The sequence below is a fragment of the Barbatula barbatula genome (genome assembly GCF_947034865.1).
Source record: "Barbatula barbatula genome assembly, chromosome: 24".
Classification (NCBI taxonomy): Eukaryota; Metazoa; Chordata; class Actinopteri; order Cypriniformes; family Nemacheilidae; genus Barbatula; species Barbatula barbatula.
In genome coordinates this window covers 17,271,789-17,293,240 of record NC_136787.1, presented here as the reverse complement: position 1 = coordinate 17,293,240, position 21,452 = coordinate 17,271,789, and positions in this window count along the sequence as shown.

The window sequence follows — 21,452 nt, the reverse complement described above, 5'->3', positions numbered from 1 at the left end:
CAGGGACGAGTTGAATTCATTATCTGTGGTAAATGACAACAGATGCGGTGCTTAGAAATTACATTAGAGAAGAAGAAGAAAATTACGCGGAATATTCCATCAACAAGAGCATCAAACTTTACTCTTTTTAGTTTCCTAATACACATAACTGGTGTTATTGTGAATGACTCATCTGTGCACGTTTTCCAAATTAAAAAAGCATTTCATCAAAATGCAATAACTTGGTCTGGCTTTTTGAACTGCTTCACTTTTTGGCAGAGCCTTTTTATCATTCATATTTATCATATATTTCAATGTCAACGCAGGCCATAGACATTGAGGGGATGGTTCACCCAAAATAAAATGTACTCATCATTTACTCACCCTTGTGTCTTTTCAAACCTGTAGGACTTTCTTCTGCTGAACACAAAAGAAGATATTTTGAAGAATACTGATACGATGAAGCGGACATTATTAACCTTCGTTGTATGATGTACAAAACGAGACGTTTCTCAAACTATGTACAGTTTTGGAATGACATGAGGATAAATAAATAATGACAGAATTTTTATTTTGGGGCGAATATCCCTTAAAGTAAAAAACCTAACTCTGTTCCAGAGAAATAAGCTAATTTATTCATAGGACTCAAGCTGAGATCTGAAGTGTGTGAGGTCTCATCTGAGGAGGAGAAGATGGATGCGGACGGGGTGAAGATAAGTGGCCTGTTCAAGAGCATCTACCTTTATGCACTTAAGCTCTGAGCTCCAGAGTTTGTGCTCTCAATGAACACATGGATCAATAGCACTGCGGAAACCGAGAGAGAGGCGGAATGAGGGGAAACTCGCCCGGAGAAAAGTGAAAAAGCTTCATGTGAGTGATGAGTGCGTTCAGCGTGCTCCCATGCAGAACCCAAGAGAAGTCTCACTATCCCAGAACACTGACGCAAAGAAATGAATTCTCACGCGGCCATATATTAAAAAATTTGCGATTTAAAGGTGATGTCATTGATTTATTTGATATAAAAGTAGTAGTTCACCCGAATACGAAAACTCTCTCATAATTTACTCACCCTCATGTCATCACAACGTATGTGACTTCATTTCTTCAGTTGAACACAACCCAGTAATTTTATATTAAAATGCCATCATACTGTCTTCTTCTGGGATCCAAAATGTTGATCTGAAAAGCACAAACATCCATCATTAAAGTGATAAAATGACTCTAGTGGGTTAGTCAATAACCTTTAATGAATGTTTAATGTTTTGAGCTTATTTAGCGAATGATTTGAGTAAATAAACAGATCAAGCGTGCTGAATTCAAATATGGCCGAATGTCAATAACTATGAATCTCGCGCATCTCGTAATAAAACACATACGACTATGGGACACACAAGAACCAATGATATTCAACGTTATTGACATTCAGTTAAGCGCACTGATCTGTATGTTTACAGTAACATAATATCGTTCACTAAATAAGATCAAAATCACGATGTGAGATTTTAAAGAACTAATTTGCGGTAGCGATATTCTCAATATCTATGTTATTACTATTGCCATCAGTGAAATTCTTAATCTTTAATTTGATTTATTTTGTGTTTTGTCTGTTATTTGGTCGACAAATCACACTCATAGTTATGAAAGGATACCGATATTACAATATGCGAACAATTAAAACAATATTGATAATCTAGGTTTATTTGTATCACGTGTATTGACAATGTCGGTATATTGTGACCCCCGTAGATCAAAACATTAATCGTTTTCTCAAAAAAACCCACATAATTTCCCTTCAGAAAACCTTTATTAACCCTCCAGAGTCATTTTTTGGTACTTTAATAAGGATGTTTGGCAGCTTCATGTGTCCAACATACGTAAAATAACACGATTGTTTATGTTTCACCGAAGAAAGTATGTCATACATCTGGCATGACATACATTTTCATATTTGGGTGAACTACTTCTTTAAAGTGTTTTTCCACTCCTAGCTTAAGCAAAGACGACAACCTATTAAGCTGGGACACAACTGCGTACGTCAGTTTATTCCCACAAAAAGTGAAACCGCTGCGAGTCTGTGGTGCGTTTGAAACATTGCTCTGTTTGTTTGAGCGCCACGACGCATTCTGACACAGCGACATCGGTTTAACCAATGGTGTGAGTTTAGGGTGAGAACATCTGTTTATCCGACCAATGGGAAATGTTTGGGAAAGCTGTTTTCATTATTTTTGTCATTCGTTTAGCGGCACAGAAATGACACTCTTCACCTTTAAAACAAGTTAAGTTGCTATTAGTTTTCTAGAAAAATATTTGAAGGTATTCGCATACACCGAGGCCAAGCACACAAATAGGCTGCACATTTGTGTTGTTTTCATTCCCAACTGTGATTCCTTTCAGTGCCGAGCAGCAATACTTCAGATCAAACGGATCTGCGGATGGAATTTTTCTCCCTCCACTCATTTCCAAGCCCTATTCAAAGGAATAACACATTTTTTAAACTTTTATGAAAGCCGTTAAACGCCCGTTGGCCGTCGAGGCCCTGGAGATGTGACAGCGATCATCCAAGAAAGAATGGGACGTGTTCGAACAACACGAGCGGTCGGGACTAGTCAGTAGCAATATTGTCCTAAAGATGATTAGGTTTTTAAACCGGAGTTAACCTCTGCCGTATGCCGATTTCCCCCAAATGGACCGTATAGGGTTTCACAAGATTAAAAGCACTTTTCCGCTCATTCGGCTTTGAGAAACGGAGCCCTATTTAGAGCATTTAATCCCGTTTCAAAGGGGAGATGGGAGGCAGAGCCGGGCCAGCGGATTGATCATAGCCAAATGGTTCCTGTAAAACGGCTGATTGCTTGGGAAGTCAAGATGGTGGATCCGTGGAATTCCGTCAACTTTCTCGCCGGCCTTTTGATCCGACGGGATTCCTATTGCAGGAGGCCTCTCATGTCTCCTGCTTTTTGAAACAATACTCCTGTGTCTGATCGCATTGATCTCCTCACGGTGACCTCTGACCCCTCAAGATGCTGCAGAGAGGGAACGAAAGAATGTGGAATGGAGGGGGGTTCGCTCTGCTCTTTTGCGCCCTTTCTCTCTCTCTCTCTCTCTCTCGCTCGTACTTTTTCATGCAATGATTTCATCTCGGTGAATGGAAATGGCTCACATGTGTTTGCAATTATACCTCACATTGTAATCATGAGACAGAGCTATAAAGCGCACACACACACATGCTCTCGAGGGTCCGTGCACATTCTACAAAACTTTTCATCAAACCATATGGTTTTGTCTTCTCCTTGAATATAGGCGTAGGGTCGAGTTCAAAAGCAAGCAGCAACAAGGATAATCGTGTGTTTAGATAAAAATGAAGAGGTGTCCTATTATGTATATATTTGAAATGTTAGTAAAGTCTTTTGTACTTATCTCAGTTTCAAAATGTAGTTTTTCGTGACCTTTCTCTCTCCTCTTTGTGAAAACTCTCCCTTTTCTGTTTATTTAAATTGTCAGTTGTTTAACTTACCAGTAGACCCATTGAAAAATGTGATTTTTTATTGTAAGTTGTTATTGTAACCGTGGTGTGCAAATGTATGACAAATAAAATGTTATGCAGTTACACCTTCTGTGAATTACTTCTTCACGTGACATGTTGAATTGTGCATCATGTTGTGACCTATTCATGAAGCAACCTGTGCTGAAACAGTTAAAATCAGGCTGAAATGATCGGTGATCGCGTAATTTTTTTTATCTCTGCTCATGTTTTTTTCCTCCAGAAAGAGCAGCTGGTGGTACACATAGCCTGGGGCAACACAAGGTGCAAACACTCTTAATATTTTACTGTTATAGTTTCATATATTTTTCCTTTTGTGCAGTTGTTCTCTGCATAAAACAATAGCATTTATCTGTTTTTGGAATTTCTGAACAGATTCATGTACATATAAATGTGGGTGGTCACATGTGCATCAACGTATGTGCCATCGTGTCTGATTTTTGAGTTCTGAAAGTGTGTTTTTATAGCACGACAAGCTCTTATCCCGAAAGAGCAAGAAAGCCGTGATTTGATTAAACCCGGTTAACCTTGTGCAAACCAGATCGAAACAATTGCAACTTTTCGCAGTGCAGCTGAACTTAATAATCAAGAACGGGCTCGGGGCGACTCAACGCACGTCCTCCATCATCTCAGGGGGGAAAGCCGGGGCTCGCCCGAGGAGGACATCTTTGTGACCCGAGGCCCTTCTGACTTTGGTAAATGTGGTGGTTGTAAACAGACAGCCCGGCACGGCCCTGAGATGTTTATAGAGTTTCTGTGCTTCTACACTCCGGGTCTGGGCAAACAATCCCATTAAGTGACTAGAGGAGCCTGTGATCCAAATTACTCGTCTGACCTTTACTCCTGTAATAGAGTCGCTCTGGAGAAAGACAACAACTAGATGGGAATTCTCAGCGCTGAATCTTACAATTAGAGATGGAATAAATATGTTTTTTACATTTGCATAGAGCCCTAAAGAACAGAGAGTGCGTTGTCATTCACTATACTGTATATAGGAGAGAAATCGCAAATGAGATCTATTATGTGTTACTTTTCCAAACAATGAGATTACATTGAGAAAAAACAAGGAATTTTCCTTCTCGCGTGTCGGCTGTAGAGTTTCAGAAAACAACTCAAATGTGTCTCACGCAACTCTTCCATGACTTGTTATCCATGATCGTGGATGTTGTTATCCGAGTATTTGTTATTTAAAACTTTTGTCTTGTTTGTGTTTTTCAGAGTCCTGGGAGGAACAAAGTTGATACATGACGTAAACACAAAAAAGAGCGACTTCTGTAAAAAATTTTTATTGTTTTATTTCTCAAAATCGTTTATTTCTCACAATCCTTTTTAAGTGGATTTGCTTTCATGTAAAGTTCAAAAGGGGATCCGATAATGTTCCCGATTATTTGTTCATTTTGGCATCGGTAACTGTAGCAGAATTATTGTCGTGTCAAAGACGTTTTACTACCGCAAACTGACTGCATATGTATCTTAAACCTACACTTAAATTGTTCACGTTTCTTTAAATCCTCCATTTGGCTGATAATTCGAGACGTGTTTTAGCTCGTGGCGGGGCTGCAGTTGTGTCTCTCTCATTGATATATGGCACTGGAGCCGGAGCATTGTTAAGTCGGGTATTTCCAGATGGCTCACAAAAGACTCGATTCAGACTCTCTTCTGATGTGTTAAACTGTTTGCTTCTCACATGATGGTCTCTCCGCATGTAAAGAAACCGTGTGAAAAATCAAACAAGATCTGTGTGTTTTCATTGCAGGTTTTCATTCTCTGCCTTTGCCAAGACGTACCACGTGCCGCTTCCATAAATCAATCGTGTGGAGGATCTTCGTCCCTGGCCCTTAAAGACCCGACCCCCCCCCCCAAAAAAAAACTCAACTTCTGCCTTTACTCGTGTCGATTCCCGCCGATGTGCTGATATTTTTCTTTAAGGACATTTTATAAGAAGCTCTTCAGTAGCGTAATGACCATGTCTGTGAAGCTCCAAACAGAAGCACTCTTCAATAAGGCCCTTCACCTGCTGTTTGCTTATGTGACGACAGGAATCTTTTGTATCAATGCCATCGAACATGCACGTCTCACCCTTTGGCGGAGCTATTACATTTCTGCTTTTTTTCTTTTATGGAGGATAGTTTGGTCCGTCAATAAATGTACAGATATGCAACATTTGACCGCTCAAGACACATCAACTTGTTCACCATTTTTGGTCCACGTTTTCATTGCGGTCGTAATCCGCGAACACATTTTACAACATCGCAGACTATTCTATTCCTGATGAAGTCTGATACCCTTTCACGTGTGAGATTGTAAGTTTTTTCTGTTTATATGTCAACAGTACATGTTTTAAACAATGGTAAGTTTGAATGTGTTTGCTAGCACCTTCATCTTATTGTATTGTTAACGTTTGAGTCTACACAACAGCACGTAGCATTTTATATTTCTACTTATGGATGCAGATGCGCAGTTAACTTCCTCTCGAGTGTTTATGGGCGGACTTTGACTGTTCCAATATGGCGGACGACTTTCGGACAGCGGTCCAAAGAAACAAATGCTTACAAGGCATGGCTTTGATCCTGTCAACCATCTTTTGTGTTCCACAAAAAAAGGAGTCACACAGGTTTCCAACATCGTTCGGGTGAGTAAACGGCGACAATGTTTATTTTTGGGTGACCTATCTCTTTAAAGAGCACTTGTGTATAAATAAAGTCAGACTCTTACAGATACACTTACATCATGTCTAGCAGTCTGGAGCTCGGCCAACATGCAGCGAAGCAGAGAACGGGCGATGCATCCCAACGGACCTGCGGCTCTGACAACACCCTGCTATCCCCCACTGAAATCTTTATTTACTGCCCCCACACCTCTCCCTCGCTGGGGCAATTAAACCTCCGCTGAGTCAGACTGTGAGGTTGAGCACTTTCCGTGAGGAGTTTCTCTTCCGTCGAGCATGCGAGGATACACTTCATTTGTTTGTTTGTCGTTCCTACCTCGCTCCGGTTCAACACCGTTACACACGGCATGAGTACTCCAGGTGTGTGTGGTAGAGGTGCACGGCATATATCCGTCAGCATATCTGCATTTGACAGTATGAGGGAGTAAATATAGGGTATTTATATAGGTAAATTAGGGATGTACATATACAGAAATAAAAAAGAATATATCAATTATTCGATGAATACCATAGAACACATAAAGCTCCAATGGGACATGATGTACACTTCCGTTCAAAAGTTTAGGAGGTCACTTTACCGATATGTTTTTCATGATTTTAAAATGCAGAAATTTAGTTATGTGAAAATAATCGTATTATTCATAAATTATTAATGTAACATATTACACAACGCAGTGGTCGACTATTGTTGTTTCTAATGTTCTTTATAAATTAAATTAGACTATTTTTGATCTGATCTCTTTTCATTACTAAAAAAACGTAATGAACTTTTGGATGGGTTGGAGGTTTTTTTCGATTTGTTGCATTTAGTAATTCCGTAGTTTTATTAAATGTTTATAAATTGTTACTAAAGAATAAGTGACCCTAAGTGAACTTTGGAATGGTAGTACATCTATACAGAAATGAACACAATGCATTGTGCTCATACAACAATGTTAACAGATCTTACTTTTAATTTACAAAAACTAGTAAGTAAACATTCAAACATTCATTTATTTGTGCTTATATGGTTACTGAATAAATTTGTGTTGATTCAACAATTAATACATTTAATCAATTAATCAATATCAATTAATTGTTAATCTCCCTAGGTAAAATGTTTATTATGAAAACTAAATTTGGATTTGAATGTTTTTATATTAATAGCCATCAAAAATAAACCACATGAAAAGCCACAGCTGGCACAGAAATCTAAAGCTATAAGCAAAGCTTCACAGAATCATTGCCCTGAAACAAGCAAAAAATGTTGTGAACTCTTAAGTTTCTTTTCACCCTTTAACTTTTTTTATTATTGAGCAGAGCTTTGAGCAACATAGATTTATGATCTGTGATATTGGTTATTAAATTTAATTAAACTGAAATCAATTTTACATTTTCAAATCTCTGCATTGGCCAAAAGTCTTAATGGGTGCATCTGCGGCGTGCAGTCAGGTAATGTAGGCGGAGGATTTGGATCTTCACACTCGCATGCATCTTGGTTATTCAAGCGTTCCTGGCCTCTTGGTTCATCACGAGCACAGTTTAGTCGTGTCCCCTGCGGAGATCACAAAGGATGTAATTGCTTTAGCTTGAGCTCAATTGCACCAATTTGAGGCAGTCTTACATGCCAGTCAGCTGTGCGGTACGAGCGGGCTGCCAGGGCCGGCTATGCATTACCCGCTTCTGTGTAGTGATGGGTCTGAAAAATAGCACATAAATTGAATTTGTTTCAAAACGGAGGCATGCGGTGAGGAATCCTCCCCACGCTGCTTTTTCAATTGTAGTGACTTAAAAAGGATATTATTGTTTCTCGTGCTAATGGTACATGTAATTCTGCCGTAATGCCACCGTAGCACTTGACCACGATCTTGAGTCTCAATTTGAGGTTTTGCTGTAGGTCGCGGTGATGATGAGGGCAAACTGTTTGGGACACAGATGCTCCCCAAGGACACACGGACATCTGCCGGCCTGTTTTCCTCTTCCATTTTTAGAAGGTTGGATGCGGTGCATCTATTCAACACGTTGCCGCCCGCAAACATGATCTGCAGATTTCACACTTTGCCAAATGTATGTTCCTAGTCTTATTGTGGATGAGTGATCAGAGTTTTTACACCAAAAAGCGATGTGTTCATGGTTGGGACCAACATGGACGAAAGCAAACTGGGTTAAACGAACCATTAATTTTTTCTCAGAAAATTGAAACCAACAGCCAGCTTTGTCGGTATTTCCATAAACCATGGATTGAAATTACCAATAGGCTATTTATACGCTTCTTTAAGCTACCGTGATGCAACCTTTCCACAACCTTGCCAACGCACACACTTTTAATGCCCGTAAACATGTCATGAAGGTTAAAGCAAGAATAGCAAATAACAGCAGATTTAAGAAGAAGTGCAACCATTTGCATTCGTCATTTGAATATTCTCTCCCTCTCTGAAATCCGTGACATTATGGAAACGAGGGGAAGATCGACAAGTCGACCTGAAGATTACAGAAGGTTGTGTTAGGTTTGCCTCCAGGGAACGTTTCTGGCTTGCAAATGTAACCACCTCGACATCTCTCATCTCCTCTCGCCCTGCCTGCCGTTCACGTCGCATTTTAACAAAACAATGCGTAGCAATCCCTACTGTAAATCCACCTTTGGAACGGATGTCTGCGAGGATCCAGTGTGGAGTTACGTATCATCAAGGCTAGTCCATATCTAATGCCAGACCTGAAGCGGCGAGCGATCTCACGCAGGCTGCTAATGCGATAAGAGATCCCGCGCAGGTTGTTAATGCGTGCCGAAAATGAATATATTCCTTTATGAGCCTCTGAAGACTAATTATGTAGCTCTTAAAATGTCACAAACATATGATTACAGCCTTTAGCGCACACAATAAAGATTTGCACTTAATAAAGAGCTCACAGCTGCGCTCAGCTGTTCCCCCATAAATCAGGGAAGTTATAGGGAAGTATGGTGTGGAGGGGAACATGTGGAATTCTTTGATTCCCTGCTCTGCCTCCCCTTGTGTGGATGGGTTTGGGTTACCGTGGTGATTTCGATACGGCAGATTCTGTGCTGCCGGACGCGCCGGTTAGTCTCACATGGCTCCTGGAGAAGACACCTACGCCCCCTGTTGTCACAGATGACATCCCGTCCATGTCTGTGTGTGTGTGTAACAGTGCTGAGATAATTGAAGTAGTATAAGATACTGTCAAAAACCTATTAGAGGGCAAAAAGGTACTTTTGAATAACTATTTAATGAAAAGTTTCAGGTATTAAAAATGGATTTAAATGGATTTAACTTGAACAGATACATTTACACACAAAATTAACCATGGATTTTAGTACGGTAACTTTTCTTCTCATTTGTAGTAAACAATACTTACCACAAATTTACTATGGTCTCACTACAAGTACCATAGTTTTACCATGGTATTTGTTGTAAATCTATGGTAATACAAATGGTCATCATTCTGTCAAAAACTATGGCTACCACACTTTTACCGTAATAAATCCGAGGTTAACAGTGGAAGTACAATTAATAAAACCAGAAGAGTTAAAAAATTAACCATCGTTTTACTAGAAATAAAAACATGGTTAGTATGGTAAAACTATGGTACAACTAGCCGTAGTTTAACGTGGTATTTGTAGTAAAACTGTGGTTATGCAGTAAATGGTAATGAATCCACAAATCAAACACATTTACTACTTTTACTATAAACCATGGTCAATTTTCCTAAGGAAATCTAAGATATTTTTTACTATTGCCTCGTTATGGAAATCATTCATAATTTTACCATAAAAATACCTAAAAAGATAGTGTATATTTGGTACTATAGTAAAAACATGGTGAAAAATTCACCGTGGTTTACCTACAGTAACCACAGTTCAACTATAGTATTTGTTGTATAGCTGTTTTTATGTTCATACAAATAGTAATTAACACACCAAAAATCATGGTTACTACACTTTCACCAAAGTAAAACTATGGTACATTTCTGTGATAGTCACTGATACTCTCCAATGTTATAAATACAGTGATGTAACATTTCATTTACACATTTTCCAGCTTAAAAATGCTTTGAATTCAGCTCAAGGTAAAGTTAGCAATGCAGTTCAGGTGTGGATGCATTCACTTTTGTGTTGCAGTATTTTCCACATGTTCATGTGTGAATGTGCATGCGTGCATGCGTCACTGCACCAATGCATGTCACGAGAAGACATGCGAAAGGAAATAAACACACATGAGGAAACCGGAGAGCGCATATGCGGCCTGCGAGGATCATATTAGTAGCTGCGACCATCGATCGGTTCTAGCACTTAAATTTCAAGCGTGACAAAACTGTAGGCAAATTAATTGTTCGCCAGAATATTACACATCAGAGTACATTAATCCTCTCCAGAGCTGCACGCCATATGAATACTAATAGAGTTGCCAGACGCCTCTCCTCTCGCTCGTCTCTCCTCTCTCTCCTTTTGTCTCGGCGAGCCGAACGCTCTTATTTCCCCCCTCATTGTTTTTCTCTGCCTCTCGCGTCTTTTCTCCTTCAATTGCGAGTGACATTAACTGGCAACAACATTCATTAATATTCATCTGCCTCCCCAATACCTGCAGTATCTGCGAGCGTGTGCGCACGCCTCCTGAAAGAATCTCTTTTTGTTATTGAATCGTTTGAAGTGTTTCCTATTTAAAAAAAATAATTGTCTGTAAAATTTGGAAATGACATTTAGGCTCATTTGAGTCTTATCCTTTATGAGTCTTGGCAGGTATTCGGGTACGAAGTGTATAAATATATCTGGAATTGCATTATTTAAAAAAGGGAGAGACAAAATCTTGAGGTCCACGGTGGAACTACTATTGCATGTTAAAGTCATAAAGTAAAAGTGGGATGTAGGTATGCACCTCTGCAGTGTGTTTTCAATTAAAAGTAGAAGGTTACGTGTTAAATAATCCAGTGAAAATATGTGCGTAAATGTGTGTGCGTGCGTGTGTGTGTTGTTTTTTTTCAGAAGAGAACTACCCCGGCCAGTCCAAACATGGGAGTAATTCTCAGATGACAGCCCCCCACCTCCCGTGTTGCTCGGAGTTCAGAGAGGTTTCTCCTTAGAAATGTACACAGGTCTAATTTGAGCGTTTGATTTCGAAAATCTCCAAATAAGCCAAAAGGGATCAAATTAAAATTCCAAGACAAGCAAGTAAAAAAAGAGATACGGCCTTTGGAAGTGGCCCCTGCTTTTTTAAGCTGGATTTAAGTGATCAAAGTTGCGTACGAGGCAGCCATTGGTGGTATTGAGTTACGCTAATGGCTGCCATGTGCTACCGCCGATGGGCCCGATCCACGAACGTCTCTTGGGTGTCAGGCGCAAGACAGTTGTAAAAAGGGGCTTTACAATAGAGAAAGGCCCCGGCGTACGAGATGGGATAAAAACCGAATTACTTTCTTCAAGAATGAACTCTTTATTTTTGTGAAGAGAGCATCGCTCGGCGGGTTTCTCAGTACGGTCTGCTGTCAGTCTCTCCCAACGGTTATTTACTGACGTGTGGCTTCGGCATTCTTACTAAACTGCAGGAGACACAAGTGACAAAAAAGTCAAACACTTTGTGGTTGCCGGAGCGCTGGCTGGTTATTAGTATGTAAATGAAATCATCACAGCTGTTCTGTGCGCGGTCTGTCGGAGAGGGGGAGCGGAGACAACGGATCCTGCATTCTGATGTGGTCTCCTGAACAACCGTCAGGCGCTGGCCACCTCCTCTATAGCCTGCAGTCAAGTCATAATGCATGCAATTTAATTACGCTGAAAATATAGTGTGAAACGCACACAGGTTAATTATCAAACCGATATTGCTTTAGTTCGGCGCATGCGCACGGTTCACGTCGACGGTTTATGCGGTGAAGGAAATGTGTTACAAAAAATAGCTACGTACTTTCTGTTATGTGAAAAGTGTTAACTCTTGGATTGAGTTAGTTTATTAACACGTTTAACATGATGCATTGCTATTAAATAAAGTACATCTTTATATTTTTCTGCTTGTTTGAGTCCTAGAAAACTGTCTGTTTGTCCAACCAAGGGAAGAGTGTTTGGTCTGTTTGAAACCACACGTTTTCATTAGAGAAAACTGCAAAACCTTTCTGGAAATCTCTGCGTAGACTTTACACGTTTCCTCTGAACTCCCAAGAGTCGCGCACATTCGATCTGTTTATTTAAAGTCGTGATTTAGACCCAAAACATCTATTCCGCCCTCTCGGATTTCAAGCCCAAATCAGAGGAACGCATCGAATTGTTCGTATTTATTTTTTCTAAGCATAATATGATCAGAAAACGCGTATTTTTCCCAGACGGTAAACAAATGCATTCCCCTCAAAACTGATTTCTGCCACAAATGAAACATAGACCGACATTAGACGCTGCCAAATCTCCGGCTGAAATTGTTTCCATATCTGCACCATGTATTCAATGCCCATCTGCCCGAACTCCAGCACATACCGCCAGCAATAACACAATGAGTAATTCTCTCCAAACATAGCTATAAAACCTGCTGTTCCTATTCCATCAGCCTTATACACACACATCCCAGCGGTATATTCGAAAGAGAGAGAGAGAGAGAGAGAGAGAGAGAGAGAGAGAAATGACTTGTTTAGAATTGTCCACTTGAGAATACTAATTAGGCCTCGATTCTGGAAAATGTTACACATGGAGGGTGAAACCCAAGCTTTCATCAGACATCTTGGGTGAAATCTCCGAATGGGATGCGTGTCGAAGTTGTGTAGGAATCGAAAAGCGCTCTCCATCTAAATAAAAACGAACTGGGTTTCAGCTCAGCCCATCTCTGTCTGGTAAATAAATAACGCTCTACGACGCAGCAGACAGGCACAATGTCAAATTGTCTGCTATTTAAATGCATAGAGGTGTGATGATTGAAACATATGGGAGATTTGAGAGCAGGTTCCGTTCTCCAGCCTTTACAGTTTGCGTTTTGGCTGCCTTCGACAAAGTAATTCTTAGACGCGTGACAAGTTTTATGTAAAAATATGCTAAGATTCTATCAGCGTGAGTCTGTATCCGATCGTCTGCCACGATTCATTAAGCTAAATTGTATGACGTGTCCTGTTTAAAACTGTGATTTTATGGATAGACGTCTGGAAGTTCCAGCACGTCCGTGGCGTCCCTCTTCTTTCGCAGCGGGATCGTTTCACGTCGTCTCGTTCGGTGCCGCGTGCTATATTGGTAACTTCAAGCGAGCTCACGTGGAGAAACGTTCTTCGACACGCTTTTCTTCGACACAATCTAAAAAAAAGTGACTTGATTTAAGAGCCGGGCCTTACGTAAGGTGTGATGTTTAGTTGCCCGCGGCCCTTGGAAGCCTTAACTTCCGCGCCGAATCTCCTTTGTTTATGGAAAGCGTGAAATAAACTACGTTCTCCGCCCGTGAATCGTGTGATACCGAGAGGTTATAGAGTGAGAAGCTTTTGTTTGTTCGCCTCACCTTCCCTCCTACATTCTCTTTCCCCCTGTGATTAAAAAACATCATCAGCATCTCATTAGCACTCATTTGCATAGTAACAGCATGAATATTGTGAGTCTGTTTCTGGGGGTAGGGTGACTTAATGAATGCGACAGCCTCTTCTGTTTAACTAATTTTTAGCCTCATCCATATTCAGATGACTCTTGGAATCAGACAGCAGTCAAACTTTCACGCTGAAGCTATGCGGACGTGATCCAAAGAATGTTGCACCTGATTCCTGAAGCTGGAGGAGAAATGAGCTGCTCTTTCTGGAATTAAAATCAAGCCGACGCTTCGCGTGTTTGTGCTTTTGACTGTTTGCTTGTGCACATTTTCAAAAGAAATAAATGTCTTCATATGTGCAAAAAAATATCTCAGTGAGATTTAATGGAGAGCAAACAAGAGACTCAGTGGCGGCCGGCCAATAGAGGGCGCTAGGGCGCCGCCCCCCTTAAGCCACAAAAAAAAAAATTAAAACAATTAAAACAAAAATAGTAATAATAATGAGAAAAACATCAGTATGTCAATATTTGTGTGTTTTAAATATGGAATGCACCCAGTAATACATGTAAAATATGATACAAAATCATATTTGCAACCTTTCCTCTGCCTGTCTGACCGCTTCATCAGCTCTGGGGCGATAGAGAAAGCGCCCCAAGGAGGCGGGTCTATGTAGCAGTTAAGCCAATTGCTAATTTAAGATATGAATGTATGACATAAAATTTAGCCAATCAGCGTTCTTAAATAGAATCCAAGAAGGGCGATCATTTTATCGCCCCAAGCCCTGATAAAATAAGGACTGGGCTCTAGGGGCGCCATTTTTACTAAACGACAATGGCGAGCGCGGACGTTACTCCTCCAAGACCCAACCCTAACTCGGTGAAATCTCTCCTCCAAGATCCGTTTGAGAGGAGAACTTTGTCGGAGAAAGTTCGGGTGAAAGAGCTGGGCCCAGATCAACCTGACCTCTCAATCAAACAGCAGGCTAGCGAAAAAGGGAAGCAGTATATGCGCGGCTTCTCCCGTAGCTGGTACATAGCATAAAAATCATTCAGTTATATATGGTACTCTAAAAAATGTTAATATTGTGTTTGCTAATATTACTGTATATATGTTTTGTATCAATTAATTGTTGCAGTTCTGGAGCACATTAACAATTAGTTACATTTAGTTTGATCATAAAATACTTTATGCTATTCTTCCAGTCAAAGGTTTGAGTTCAGCCACTTGATATCCATTTCTATATTATACATCCTTTATACAGTGTAAGAATTCCTATAAACTTTATAATAATTTAATGTTATTGTCCACTTTCCACTCTGTTCTGACAGCATGCATATTGTGTTGCCTATTTACTACCAATGGCACCAACAGCCTTTCCAAAAGATGTTACTTATATGTAGAAATAGTCAATTGTTTACAAGTTCAGTTTAAATGCAAATAAAAGGCTTGTGTTTGTGCATCATGATGTTTATGTTTTTGTGTACGAATGCCTCAACTTTTTAATATTGGCATTAAATAATTACTGACTATTTCACTGAGCACTGCTGTCCTGCAGTTTGTGTTAAATTTTATTGCGATGGTTACGGAAACAAAAAAGTATGGCACAGCCCCACCGAGAATATTTTTCACCAGCCGCCACTGAAGAGACTGCTAATAGCATTTACGAGCTCAATTTGAGACACTGTTGAGATCTCTTCTTAAAATGAGAATTATGTCATTGTCTCCAAATCTGTATAAATGTATTTGTTCTGATGAACACGGAGAAAGGTATTTGGAAGAATGCTTGTAGGCAAACAGTTCTTGGACCCCAATGACTACCCAAGTAGGAAAAAATACAATGGTAGTCAAAAGGGCTCCAGAACTGCTTGCTGTCCGACATTCTTCAAAATATCTTCTTCCTACTATGGAAGTCAATGGGGGCCAAAAACTGTATGGTTATAAGCATTCTTCAAATATCTTTCTCTGTGTTCATCAGAAAAAAGTATATTTATACAGATTTAGAACAACTCGAAGGTAAATAAATGATGACAGAATTTATATCTTTGGGTGAACTGTCCCTTTAAAGCTCTATATGGTCTTTTTCTCAGAATTCTCAATTGACTCCCATCATCACTATCATATTATTTAGGAGAAACAATATTAAAGATATCTCATTTGCTATTTCTTATTATTCGAGAATTGCTCGCAGACTCTGTAGGTCCACTCCTGTATGAATGCCAGTCGATTTTGGCACATTCTTCCCATGACCAAGTAGCCGACCACATGATGGATGAAGTGACCAAATTGCAGTGCGCAGAATTTCTGCAGGAGTTGATTGCAAACTGTCTCTGGATAACATAATTATTTACACTGACACAATAATGTAAAATGATTAACATCCGCTCATATTCATACGTATATAAATCACCGGCCCACGTCGAGCTGATGGTTGGAGGAGGGCGGGCTGGCCCGAGATTGAATGCGAGCCAGAGAAGAAGAATATTAATCGTGGCGATGTGCCGCATGGTCGTTTAAAACTTTAAGAAAGGCAAAGCCCTGGCACGTCTTCTTTGGCAGAAAGATCGTTTCTGGCTCCAGCGGGCACACAGAGAGAGAGAGAGAGAGAGATGGATTACCATCCTCCAAACGTCCACGTCCACACCTGACTCCTCAGCTCATACTGTAGATGTCCTATACCTGTGCATGAAATAAGGCTTGACCGGCCAACGCATACTTTTTCCAGCCATTTCTCCCCAAAATGAGAATTACAGCGGGGAGGCTCTGGACAATTTTATGTAGGGCTAGAGAACAAAAATCAATATTTAATTATCTGTGAGCGTTTGGTGTCACTACATCTTTAGATCTGTAGGGTGGAGAAGACAGGGTCACCGGGCCGGTAAGTGAGGCCGTCAGTGACGAGACCGCGTGCGTCCCAAGGCTCCGATCGGCCTGCGTTCAATCACATCAGGAGGGATGACTGACAATTCATTTATGAGTCGAGCCATGCGTTTGGAGAAGGCCACCTTAACGACGAGGTTGCTTGACGTGTGTACAGTACTGCCGAAGTTAAATATGGCTTTGACCTATCGGGGAAATATGGCTTAAACACCCCATCTAGAGGCAGGATGGGACAGCTCTGTTTTTCCATTCATATTCGACTACAGGGTGTTTTAATAGCTCTTTATACAAGTTTGCATTGTTGCAAAGAAGATAAATGCATATAAGTACGTGCAGTAGAGACATAAAATGTAAAAAAAAAGTATGAAAATCATAGAAAACAGGAAAATTCTGAAACTGAATATATGTTATTATTGCACATTTTCTCATAAGATGCATTTTAATAACTGAGACATGTTCTAACATGTTGGTTCTTTGAGTGTATCATTTTAAATCATGCAATTTTTTTCATTTATGGCATTTTTTACATTTACATGACTTTTATAATTTCTTAATATTTGACGTGTCTCTCTTTTGCACTTTAGGACAAAAGCTGATGTTATCCCGGCTTCATCCGAGAACACTCCCGAGAGCATATTGCGGCTTCAATGGAAACAAGGGTGTCTGACCTTTTGAAGTCTCCTCACCTTTGAAGTCAAATCGCACATGCCGTAAGTGACGCAGAAATGATGCAAATATTTCTTCTTCGGGTTACATCATACATTTCCTTTTTCAGAATCATACCTTTTTTAGGTTGGTTCGATGTTGTCTCTGTCCACTGTATTCATCATATTGAATTTAAAATAATTGTTGGGTGTTGTGAAATGCTTGCTTTTGAGGTTGTAACAGTATAATTGGTTGACGATTTGATACAAGACACAATACTGAATTCAATGATACGTTATATCTGGAACAATAATTAAAAATTTCCAAATTCCAAAACATTTACAATCTTCAATAACTTTTATTATATATACAACTTATAAATGTTTAGTTTAACATCAAATTAATACAAATTAAAATGAAGAAAGACATTAAGAAAGCTAAACCTCACAAAATCTTTAAAACATTTATCTCACGTGTTGCCATTTAACAAGTTGTCATATTCTGAATAAAGCATACAATAAATTGCATCATATTATACTGTGAACACCACTAGATAATTGTCAAGTCATTTTAATAAGCAAAGAGCAAAGCCCAATAAATGCAATTTTTGATTATTCCCCATTTTTGTACGATTTGGGAAATATTTGAGCAGAATTACGCTCCATTAGTGCTATCTATTGTGATTTATTTAACGTATCATACAGTGTCTTCAAGCATACCCAAAATATTGGCCAAGCACACCGTAAAACTACATTACGGCATAATAATAGATATAATGGACATTAAAGCAATTAAAAATTTCACAGACGCCTGGCGCTCGTCATAAATCTGTTGAATCCCTTCATTTGGCTAATGATTTTTCACCAAGAGGAAATGAACTCGAAATGTGAGGGACAGACGTGAAATGCTGTAATTACGACCCAGCGTGAGTGTGGCTGAGGGACAAACGGCGTTCCCCGAGCTGACCGCTGGGCATGGGGTTCATAACAGACACTTTTTACCTCTTTCCTCGATTGTCCTCTGGACTTTCCGTTAGAGGACACGGAATCGGGACCCTTCTTGAGTTTAATGGCAGCGCACAGCCAATCGATACACTTCAGCTGTGACGGAACAGTTGAGGGACCAAAGGCCCAAACACATTACACGCTCGTCAAGGCCAATAGCGATCTGATGTTGAGGTTAGAAAAACAGTAAAACTGTTTGCCTCTATAGTTTCGCCGCGGGTACACCAATCTGTCTTTTGTTTTATCATCGTCACAGTTCGTCTCTAGGTGCGGGACGGAAAGATCCCATAGACATTGAATTCTCATTGAAAAGCCTTGTTGTTTAAGTAACACTTCAATAGTGTTGTTTTGAGATAAAAGTGAAATAGACTCTAACTCCATGGGTTGTTTTAACCCATGGTTGGGTCAAATATTAACATTTAGTTTTGTCCAGACTCTTGAAACTAGAGATGCATCAATGGTAAATTTCTCCACCAATACCGAAAGCCAATCATGTAAAGTGATATCTTCCGATAGCTTTCTGAATGTTTATTCATTCAGATAATAACTATTAATATTAAACACCAAACTGGTGATGTTTCTTAACATTTTCAACAGAGCACAAATTCATTGCGATTTCCTGTTCTCTTTTGACTGACAGGATATATATTGGTCCTGATCATCGGCTGTTTTTAAACTATCGGCCGATATCCGATTATTGGCAGATATATCGGTGCATCTTTTCAAACCGCATGCACCTTACATGAAATATGTCAGTTTTTATCCAAAACATTGCATTGTGGGATACGGTATACAACAATATTTTTGCACATTTCAACCAAAGAATTGGGCCGTCCGGCTATTCCACACAAGCATGTTAACACGTTGAGCAGTATGCATGCTACTCACTGCAGCAAAAGTAAGAGTAGCATGCTAGTATGCTACACCACCGAGCCCACATTTAAAAAAAACGCAGTAAATGCATGTGTGAGAAGATCAGTCGCTCAGGCGGTTTCACTATTCTCCTGTATTGCTTACCCTTGCAAGTTCAAGCCAAATTAAGTGCCTCATCTTCATTGCAGGCTGTACGGCGATTGATTTGTCCCGTTTAATCAATTTATTTAATTAGTCATACATTCAGCACTTAACGTGCTCGGCCTTTTTTCCCCGACTCGTCTCCGTGCACTGGTCTCTGGAGATTATCGGGGAAATTATCCAGGAGCCCCCGCTGATGGAAAACTGATAAACAAAAGTCTATTAATTCCACACTGGCGTTAAAAGATTGCGAGCTAATCCATTATGAAGCTATTATTTTACTGCCGATTTGGAATAAAGGGCCAGTTTCGCGTTTTTGAAATTACATTAGATCGAGACGCGTGGTTAAATGTAAACATGGGGCCATTTAGACCGTTTGCAGATTGATGTGCTAATGGTTTTTAATAGACTGTGAGCAGTGATAGGTAGAAAGCTCCGTCAACACCGTACAGATGTATTTAAGGTTTGTAAAGTTTGTAAATCATCATACAATGTACAGATGTGTCAGATTAAATATGCACATGGAAATATCTGTATAGTCTTGAAAAAAACACACAATGCTAGTGTGTTCTGGATGTTTCCTGAGTTTATCCTCATATCTCTATAATATACAATTCAATGCAAGTCTGTGAGATTCTTTCTCTCAGCTCTCTTTTTAATAAGATGGTTTGAAGTCTAGGAATGATGACTTTTTTTTAGCATTAATATCTTTGTTACATAATTTTCTTTACATTCCAAATTGTAATGATGCTTGACAATGTACTAATAAAATAACGGGAATATTTTTACTGAGCATAACAAAGGGTTTAAATCAAATTTCAAAAGTAAAAATGAAAATAATGTTGTATGTTAGGACAAAGCAGGTGGTCATAAGAAAAAGCTTGTGTTTGCATGAACTGGTGTGTGTGTGCATGCGCGTGTGTGTGTGTGCGTGCGTGAGTGAATGGCAGCGTTGAGGGAATTGCGCATTTGTTATTCAGGAGGCATATTTGAAGCCCATTTAATCAAGCTGTGATGAGAAGATGCAGAGAGGATGAGATCGCCCCTCGCATTGATAGGGTCTGGTCAGGGCAGCCGATGAACCACCTGAGGTCTTAGCCGTAGACAGGCACGGCAGAATTATGGAAATAGATTCCGCTCGGCTCATCTCTCAGCTTTCCCTTCAGGTGCTTCTTTCTGGAATGTTAAACAATAGCACGTTTTAAACTCGCAGGTAGAGCGTGTCGTTCAGGAGCTCGCCATGGCATCCCTCAAACATCCGAAACCATTGAAAGCAGATGCTTGTGCTAAACTGAGACGTGATCCGTCCGTTAAATCTTTGTAGTATAAAGAAATATTTCAGTGATGGAAATTGTTGCTCTTTCACACACAAGGAAAGCACACAACGTGATCAGAACAGAAAAAACATCACAGAAACATCAGAATCGCGCGTGTGAGTCGTGTGCTTGAGGTCAGTTCTGCTGGACATACGATCGCTTTGTGTGAGGAATCATTTTCTTTCTTTCCAGGTCTAATCAATCAATCTTGCACACGCACACGCGCAGCACATGCATTTATTAACTACTGTGAGAAAGACCAATGGTGGAAGATACAGGAAGCAAATCATTTTTTTCCATGAAATTCAGCTTGAAGGGAGCAACGCTGTCACATTTTAACCGGTGCCAGAAAGTCAATCTGACCTTCAATCTTACAGGAAATGCAAAAAATATTCTTGTAGTATTAAATCAAACACTTTCTTTCTAGCAAACACTTTTATATATAACCGATTTGTTGATTTTAAGGAATAATTCGCCCGAAAATGAAGCGAGACACGATATTTGGAGAGAACACAAGTAATATTTTAAGCATATTTAGCAATCGATCCATCGCTTATGCATGGCAACATACACATCAGCGTGTAAATCCACATATGTCGACATGTTAATATCTTTGAATTTCATTGGTTCTCGCATGTCTGGTGACTAGTTTTGTCACGATAAAGAAAATCCAATAACATGAGATTTAAAGTAAAATATGAGACAGTTTTAATATTTGGCAGAACTTTTCCTTTAAGGCAAATATTGCATTCTAAGCAATAGCAGCTTATCCACCATATCTGTAGGCAGAGGTGGATAGAGCAGCCAAAATCTTTACTCGCAAGTAAAAGTAGAATTATCTACAGAAATTGTTACTCAAGTAAAAGTCACTATTTAAAAAAACGACTCTAAGCTAGTTACTTTCTATCTGATTATATACTTTCATAAAATTAATAT